Source organism: Pezoporus flaviventris, unplaced genomic scaffold (genome assembly GCF_033815535.1).
Source record: "Pezoporus flaviventris isolate CSIRO_AGI_PZ_B2104156 unplaced genomic scaffold, CSIRO_AGI_Pfla_v1 ptg000223l, whole genome shotgun sequence".
Classification (NCBI taxonomy): domain Eukaryota; kingdom Metazoa; phylum Chordata; class Aves; order Psittaciformes; family Psittacidae; genus Pezoporus; species Pezoporus flaviventris.
Genome location: NW_026892771.1, coordinates 706,389 through 715,151, shown reverse-complemented (window position 1 = coordinate 715,151; position 8,763 = coordinate 706,389). Strand labels below are relative to the sequence as shown.

At 58.5% G+C, this 8,763-nt stretch overlaps 1 pseudogene; it reads left to right on the top strand.

The window, feature by feature from the left end:
- Positions 1 to 3,255: 3,255 nt before the first annotated feature.
- On the top strand, positions 3,256 to 8,009 carry LOC133262761 (acrosin-like; annotated as a pseudogene).
- The last annotated feature ends 754 nt before the right edge of the window (positions 8,010 to 8,763 follow it).

Here is an 8,763-nt window from a genome sequence, read left to right as displayed (position 1 = left end):
TGTAAAAGAGATGTTGGAGCGTGCCCGTTCGCAGCAGCTGCTAGAAAATGCTAAGGCAAAAGGCAGAAAGATTCCCATGGGATGGCACTGTTCTAAAGGAGGCATTGACAGCAGATGCCTGGAACAGAACAGGGCAGGTCAGGGTTAACCCCCGAGCGTGCACAGTGGAAGTGCGTTCTGTTTGGGCTGGTTTCAATGGCTGGATGGAGGATGGAGCTCCTGTGCAGCGCCAGGGCCGGGTTCTAAGGCTGTGAGCAGGGGAGAGCTCCTGTTAAAGTGCGTAATCCTGAAAGTCCTGCATGGGAAGGCGCCTGCCCTTCAAGAACCTGGGACGAGGCTGTGCTTGTGTTCCCACAGGTAAAGGACCTCGCTGGGTCCCTGCAGGATGGGCTCCTCCACTCTTGTCTTCTGCCTCTTCCTCACAACAGGACTGCCCCTGCCGTGGCTTCCGCCCAGCCACAAGAGAGCATCTGCAGCCAATGGACAGGACAAGACGCCCTGTGCCTGCCGGGTGCCAGAGCCAGGAGTGCTTTCAGGCTGCTGTGGGATGCCTGGGTGGGGGCTGGCATTCCCTCAGCTGCTCCAGCAATGGCAGCCTCGGTTCCTGGGCACACGGGGGATGCTGGGGGTACAACAACCAGGAGCTCTTTACAGCCACAAGAGATTCCTCTGTTAACACTGTAAAATGGATCTGGATCTGCATTTTCTTTCTAGAGCTCAAGCCCAGTTGTGAGTGCAGAAAGTGAACTGTTCTTTCCCTGTTCATCTGCTAGGGTAGGAGCACGAGGGAGAAACTTGTATTAAGAGGGTTGGGTTTGTTCGTTTTCATTGGCTTAGGCAGTTTCTGATTGATGGAGCCCCAGCACGAGCATGGATAAAGTGGGGTTTGGAGGCACAGGGCTGTAAGAGACATGGGGTCCACACGGATGCTACCACAAGAGGCAGCCAGGATGAAGCTGGGTGGCAGGGGGTCACTGTAGGGATGCTGCGGACAGGATGGGGACAGGTCGCACAGGCTGGCAGCAAGGTGGCATCTGATGGCTGGGAAAGGCTCCCTGAGAGCTGCAGCACAGGGACAGCAGCCAGGCCCTGCTGGACCACAGCCACCAGCACAGAGGCACCGACAGCATCCAGACTGGGGAGGTTATAGCAACAGCCAGGGGTGCAAGCTGTGGGCACCCAGAGCCACTGGTTGGGGTGGGGCCCAGTGGTGGCACTGGGGCAGCGCTGAGGGCCAACCTCTTGCTGCCCCATCCCCATTTAACCCAAGAAGTTCTCTGTCCCCATCCAGCCCTGTGCACCCACAACCTGTCCTGCACCAGTGTCACCGGCAAAAGGCAGCAGTTTCACCCCCAGAACCACCTCAGCCTGGACACTTCCCTGCACCATAGGTGATGCTTGGCATCCCCAGGCTGCTGGAGCAGTGATCGCCCTGTGGCCCCACGCTGTGGGACAGCCCATGGGGCCAGCAGGCCCCTGCCCCTATCAACTGTCAGCAGTGCCTGGGGTGCAGAGCCCACACGGGGCAGGGGCTCCAGGGCCCTGCACGAGCCCCCACGCTGCTCCCTGCAGATGGATTTTCTCCCAGCTCCTCCGCAGCCGGGATCCAAGCATGGAAAACCGTCACTGCCGGCGGCTGCGGGAGGCAGCGCTGGGCTCCCCCCGCCCCGCCTCCTCCTCCACAGCCCCCCCTTAATGAGGCAGAGGAACCAGGAGCAGCCTGGAAGGTTGAACTGGAAGCTGGGAGCAAGCAAAGGGGACACGGAATGGGGGACACGGAATGGGGGAGAGAGCAGGGACTGGGGGGTGACTGTGGGAAGCAGAAAGGCTGAAGGGGATCGTGGTGGGGCTGCAAGGAGGGCGTAGAGGAAGGAAGAAATCTGGTAACCGGGTTAGGGACATGGGGAGGGATCCAGGAGCCATCAGCATAAGAGCTGCGTTGGCTGGGGGGTGCGAGCAGGAGGGACAGGGGTGAGTTCTTTGGGTCTCCTCTTGCTGCCCTTCCGGGTGCTGTTCCCCCAACGAGGCTCTGAGGAAGACAAGAGCAGAGAAGCAGATGGGGCAGCTCCTGGGCAACAGCAGCAAACCCAGAGCCCCTTCCCGAAGAGGATCTGTGAGTTACATCAGAGTGATTCGTGTCAGCAACTCAGGGGTCCTAGCGATCATTGCACTTTGTGTGGAGATGGAATCCCTTGTGATCACTGTGCTATGTGCAAAGGGTATGGTAAGTGTCCCTGTCAATACCACAGTGAGGAGGAAGAAGAACCAAGGGAATAATTCCCCTGGGTCAACCGCAATATTGTGCACAGAAATGTTTTGTTCATTGTTTAAAGTGCGTGAATGTGCTTAGAAAAAGGGGGGCTAGGTAACTTAGAGATATGTCCTGTTACAGAACGTTGTGAAACCTGTGCGCTGAACAAATGAACACATCAGGAGTGGAATTTATGGGGGCTAAGATGGCGGTCAGACTTGTGAGAGACATCATATTTCTTGACCCGGAGACAAGACCCCAACAAGAGGTGGAGAAGCCCGGGAAAAGAAGACAACAGGATTGGCTGAAACCCAAGAAGCCCGGGAAAAGAAGACAACAGGATTGGCTGAAACCCAAGAAGCCCGGGAAAAGAAGACAACAGGATTGGCTGAAACCCAAGAAGCCCGGGAAAAGAAGACAACAGGATTGGCTGAAACCCAAGAAGCCCGGGAAACCCCAAAGTGTAAGAGACTATCCCCAGCAGTTCCCGGTGTGCCGTCTCGCGCGGGGCGGGGCGGAGCGGAGCCTCCCCGGCGCACCCAGCGCTGCTTGCTTCTTGTCTCTCGATATTAATTACAGTAAAAATCAATTAAAACAGATTGGCGAGGTTCTTCTAACAGCACGATACGTGGAAAAACATTAAAACAGAAGCGGAAAATCGAGGTGCTGTGAACCTGCCCCACAGCCTGAATGCTCCACATCCCGTCCGGCACGAGGCGAACCGCGGGCTGGACGGCGGGGAGGAAAACGGCGCTCCCGCGGGAGCCCAGCGGAGGCTGCGGCGGCGGCTCCCCTCCGGCCGAGGGGCTGCGCCCGGTGGCGGCGGGACAAGGAGCTGCGGAGCACGGGCGCGCCGCCTCCACCTCCCCGCTGCCGCGAGCTCCCTCACTCGCCCGGCGGCGGCAGCAGCAGGCTCCGGCGGGCTCCCCCCATTGCCTGCCCGCGGGCAGAGGGCTCTGATACTCGCCCGCCCCTCGCCTTTGTGTGCTCCGGCAGGCGCCAAGATGCGCGCTGCGGGGCGGCGGGGGGTCCACTCCTCCCGGTGAGAGGCGGGAAGAAACCCAGCCTCTGCCCCGCAGGTTTTTCACCCCCAGCAATGGTCTGTTAACAGAGAACGATTCAGTCAAACACGCTACCCTTCAACACAGAGCTGCCATAGACTTTGTGCTATTAGCTCAAGGACGCGGTTGGCAAGGCTGTGACAGAACGTGTTACATGAACCTGTCTGATCGTTCTGAGTCTGCCCATGATGCAATTCAACGCCTGCTTTAGAACACTGCCATCCCATTGGAATCTTTCTGCCTTTTGCCTTAGCGTTTTCTAGCAGCTGCTGCGAATGGGCACGCTCCAACATCTCTTTTACAGGGCACAAGTCCATACAGCTTTGGAGGGGAGGTGGGAGTTCAAATGGTGCCAAAACCATGGAACTCGGGGGGCATGGGGGGCGGTGGGGGGGGAGGGTGGGAAAAGAAGGGATTGGAAAGGGCTTGGGGCAGAAGGAATGGAGTTTGTGGGCCGTTCCTGGAAGCGGGCATGATTGGATGGGGCTTGGAGCATACTGCTCTATGGAAGGCGTCCCTGCCCATGGCAGGGGCTGGAGCTGCATGAGCTTTAAGGTGCCTTCAACCCGACCCATTCCACGACTCCGTGGCTCCATGACTCCATGATCCCACACCCCTGTGCTGCAGTGTGGATGTTCTCTGGTGTATGTGTTATCAATATTGTAGCCAATTGCGGTTTCAAGTATAGGTTTTACTAAACTGAGTAAGCGATAGCAGATAAAACAGCGCTGAGTGCCCCAGGGAGTCCCCCGCTCTGCCCAAGACGCGCACACGCCGTCCCTGGGAGGTGATCCTTTATCTTTTTCGGTTCAAGGCCCCAGCCAATCCTGTCGCCCCTCCTCACTCGGATGTTGACGTGGCTCTTCCCCATTGGTTCCCTTTCTTGCAGGGGTCTCATTACCGAGAAGTTTCGGGAGGTTTCGAGAAGCCTCCACTGCCAGCCTCCTCCCCGTCGCAGCCCCCTCCCCTCAAGCGTTGCAACAAGACACCACTTCGAGCCACCCAGCCCCCTTTTCTCTCTCACAATCCCGCGCAACAATACAACTGACCTCCCCCCCCCCCATTACTTGCAGAGTACAACAGGTACAGAGTCAGAAAGGAGAACTGTTTCACATAACGACAGCCACAGAGAGCCTCCTTCCCCCCAAACTTCTTCATCAACAAACCCCACGCATTACATATGGATCTTAGGAATGAGCTGGTGGCACAAGGGAGCTCCAGAATATCCCACAAACAGAGCATCCCATAGGGATTCAGAGCATCCAACAGGGCTCCAGAGCATCCCATAGGGATTCAGAGCACCCTGAAAGCAGAGTGTCCAATAGGGGTTAAGAGCATCCCACAGGGATTCACAGCATCCCACAAGAAGAGCAGCCCACAGGGCTCCAGAGCATTCCACAGAGCTCCAGAGCATCCCACAGGGATTCAGATCACCCCAAGCCCATCAGAACCACGCCCATCTCCATATGCCCCCCGCATTGAACCCCCTATGGATCCCCCCATGGAAGCCTCCCCATGGACCCCCCCCTCCCTCCCATGGAACCTGCCTCTCTATGACATCAGCCCCAGCACAAAGGGACCTGCATCCAGCACCCGTATCCCTGTGGCAGTTGCGCTTTGGGCGCAGTGGTGCTTGCAGCGCCTTGGTTGCAGCTCCTTGGTTGCAGCTCCTTGGTTGCAACTCCTTGGTAGCAGCTCCTTGGTAGCAGCTTCTTGGTAGTCACTCTTTGCTTGCAACTCCTTGGTAGCAGCTCCTTGGTTGCAGCTCCTTGGTTGCAGCTCCTTGGTAGCAGCTCCTTGGTTGCAGGTCTTTGGTGGCAGCTCCTTGGTGTCGCCCTTAGCAGTGATGGCAGCGAGGGCTTTGCTCCATGTCCTCATCCTGCTGCTCTTGGCCCGGCTGGTGCATGGCTCCTGGGACAGCTGTGGGTGAGTGGCCCCAGGCTCTGGGGCTCCTGGTATTCCACAGGGAGATACTGCTGCTCCCAACCATGGTCACACCAATGGGGTGGTGACCTTGGGGGAGCACCACTTCCTTGCCATCACCCCATGCGGTGGCAAAGCGCAGCTATGGGGCACCCCATAGGGTCCCCTGACCCTGAAGCACCCTATGGGGCAAGATGCTGCTCATCTATTGGGCGCCTCAGAGGGTCCCTTGTCCCTGAAGCACCCTATGGGGCAAGATGATGCTCATCTATTGGGCGCCCCATAGGGTCCCTTGTCCCTGCAGCACCCTATGGGGTCGGACAATGCTCTCCCTTCATGCCTAACCATCAAATGTTGGGCTTGTGCTTCCAGAGGGACCTGCGGTATCCGTCCCATGGCTGATTACTATGGGATGTCGCGCATCGTCGGAGGCGTGGATGCGCAGCAGGGCGCCTGGCCATGGATGGTCAGCATCCAGGTCCCCACGGCCAATGGCTCTTTGCACATCTGCGGGGGGTCCCTCATCACCCCCCACTGGGTCCTCACGGCCGCTCACTGCTTCGTCGGGCAAAAGTAAGGGGGAGAAGGGATTCCAGCCATAGGGAATAGCCAAGGAGCAGCTCCCATCCCGTCCCCTTCCCCATCCTGGATGCACTGGGAAGAGCGCTCAGGAGAAGGCTGCTTCCAGCTTGACAGCCCTTGAGCCTGAGGCGCGCTGGGGCAGTGCTTTCCTTTGGGAAGCAGCAGGAATGTGGCTGCTTCCCACCCCTCTTCTCCATAGAATGGAATGGAATGGATCATGGAATGGGTTGGGTTGCAAAGGAGCTGGGGATCATCCACTTCCAGCCGCTTGCCATGGGCAGGGATGCCGTCCATAGGGCAGCTTGCTCCAAGCCTGCCTTGAGCACTGCCAGGGATGGAGCATCCAAACCTTCTCCTTCCATCCCATCTCAGTACCCCAGCGCCCTCATAGGGAATCCCTTCCCTATCTCCACCCTGCAATTCCCAGTCGGAACCCATCACCCCTTGTCCTACGGCTCTAACCCCTTGCTCTTCCACTGCCTCCCAGCTTCACCACGGATTGGTTTGTGATGGTCGGAATCACGGACCTGGCTCGGGCCAATTCCGAGACCCAGAAGCGTTGGATCCGGCAGGTCGTGGTCCATGAATATTACACCAGCATCTCCGGCGGCTTCGACATCGCCTTGCTGGAGCTGGACCAGCCGGTGCAGTGCGGCTACCACGTGCAGCTCGCCTGCCTGCCCGATGCGACGCTCAGGCTATCCCAGCTCTCCGAGTGCTTCGTCAGCGGATGGGGCGCGACGGAGGCCAGGAGTGAGTGCCCGACGGCCCCGTTGGCCTTGGAATGCCGGGTCATGGATTCATGGAATGGGATGGAAGGGAGGGTAAAGCTCATCCAGGTCTATTGGAGGTTGCTCCGACTGGGGATGGAGCCTCCCAGCCTTCTCCATCCAGCCCATCCCACTGTCCCACCGCTTCCTTCTCTCCAACCTGAGCATCCCTGGTTCACTTGGAACCCATCACCCCTTGGCCCATCGCTGAAGGTCCTCCCCTGTCCTCCTTACGCTGAGGATGCAGAGCAAAGGGGATGCAGCCCAGGCCATAGGGGGTGTTGACGGCTCCCATTGAGCTTCTCAGCCCCCAGTACCCTCAAATCCATCCCTTGTCCCCCTAATCCTGACCCCCTTTGTGTCCCCACAGCGGGGGCATCGTCCCCATCAGCCCTGCAGGAGGCCAAGGTGCCCCTCATCAATGTCAAGCTCTGCAATAGCAGCCAATGGTACCGAGGGGCCATCAAGAGACACAACCTCTGCGCTGGGTACCCGCAGGGTGGCATCGACACCTGCCAGGTAGGGATGTGCCACTGGGGCTCCCTTCTCTTCTCCCATCTGCAGGGCCTTGCTCTGCATCCCCCTTTATCCCAGCTTCGGAAACACATCCGGCTCCTGGTCCGTCATCCCTGCGCAGGGACCATAGAGCTTGGAGCTTTCAGAGCATCGAGATTCCACCACTAAACCATGTCATGAGCATGGATTCATGGAATGCTTTAGGTTGGGAAGGAGCTTAAAGCATCCAGTTCTAAGCAAGGGGCAGGGACGCCTTCCATTAGACCAGCTAGCTCCAAGCCCCATCCATCCTTCTCCATCCTACCCATGCCAGTGTCCCACCACCCTCATAGGGAACAACTTCTTATCTCCAACCCAAACTCCCCTGTTCCAGTGGGAAGCCATCAGCCCTCGTCCTATGGCTCCAATCCATGCTGAAGGTCCCTCTCCGCGCCCAAATGATGAAGGAGAACCCTTCCGTCCCCATAGGCTGACAGTGGTGGTCCCCTCCGGCATTGCCATGGCGACCCATCCCCATCCTCATCCTCTCTCCTTCTCCTCCATAGGGTGACAGCGGCGGTCCCCTCATGTGCCGGGAGAAGCGCGCCAACTTCTACTGGGGTTGTGGGGCTGACGAGCTGGGGCCGCGGCTGCGCCAGGGCCAAGAAACCGGGGGTCTACACCTCGACGCAGCACTTCCACGACTGGATCCTCTACCAGCTGAGGACGTTCCGCTCCGCGGCAGCCTCCGCGACGCCCCCGACATGGAGCCACCAGCACGTCTCCCATACCCCCGTCCAGGAGACGATGCCGGCGCCCACGGCCTCGAGCACCAGTGGCTTCTGCTACTTCCCAGTCCGGGTGCTGTTGGAATTCATCACTCGGGTGCAGGAGTTGCTGCAGGCTCTAAGGGGGGAGAAGTCTTGAGGAACGGCATCGCTTGCACGTGGCTCGAGCTTCAGTAAAGTTGCCTTATTTTCCCACAGAGAGGATGCTTTGCATGCCCACCTCTTCTTCTGGTCCATGGGGAGGGATGGGGATGAGGGATGGAGGGCAGGGAACAGTGGGAAGCAGGAGCTGGGAAGCAGGAAATCAACCAGGTTGGGAAAGACCTTCAGGAGCATCAAGTCCAGTCATTGCCCCACCATTAAAACAGGGCATGAAGAGGGAGGGGGGACAGCTTCCATTAGAGCTGGTTGCTCTGAGCCCCATCCGTCCTTCTCCATCCAACCCATCCCAGAGTCCCAGCACCCTCACTTCCTTATCTCCAACCTGAACTTCCCTGTTCCAGTTGGAACCCATCACCCCTTGTCCTATGGCTGCAATCCATGCTGAAGGCTGCTCTCCACACCCAAATGATGAAGGAGAACCCAACCTTCCATGGTTCTGCTTCTTCCCTGCATCCAGCTGGAGCATCCCACTTCATCCCTGCATCCAGCTGGAGCATCCCACTTCATCCCTGCATCCAGCTGGAGCATCCCACTTCATCCCTGCATCCAACTGGAGCATCCCACTTTTTCAGGGCATCCCCCTCTCCTCCATCACTGCTCAGTGGACATCTGCCCAACAAGGCATTAAGCTCATCCCAGCACCCGGGGGGGTGCCCCTTGGGTCTCTTCCATTGGGTGTCGTGTGCGCTCCCCCCTACTCCTCCCCCACCCCCCTCGCCATAGTGAACATT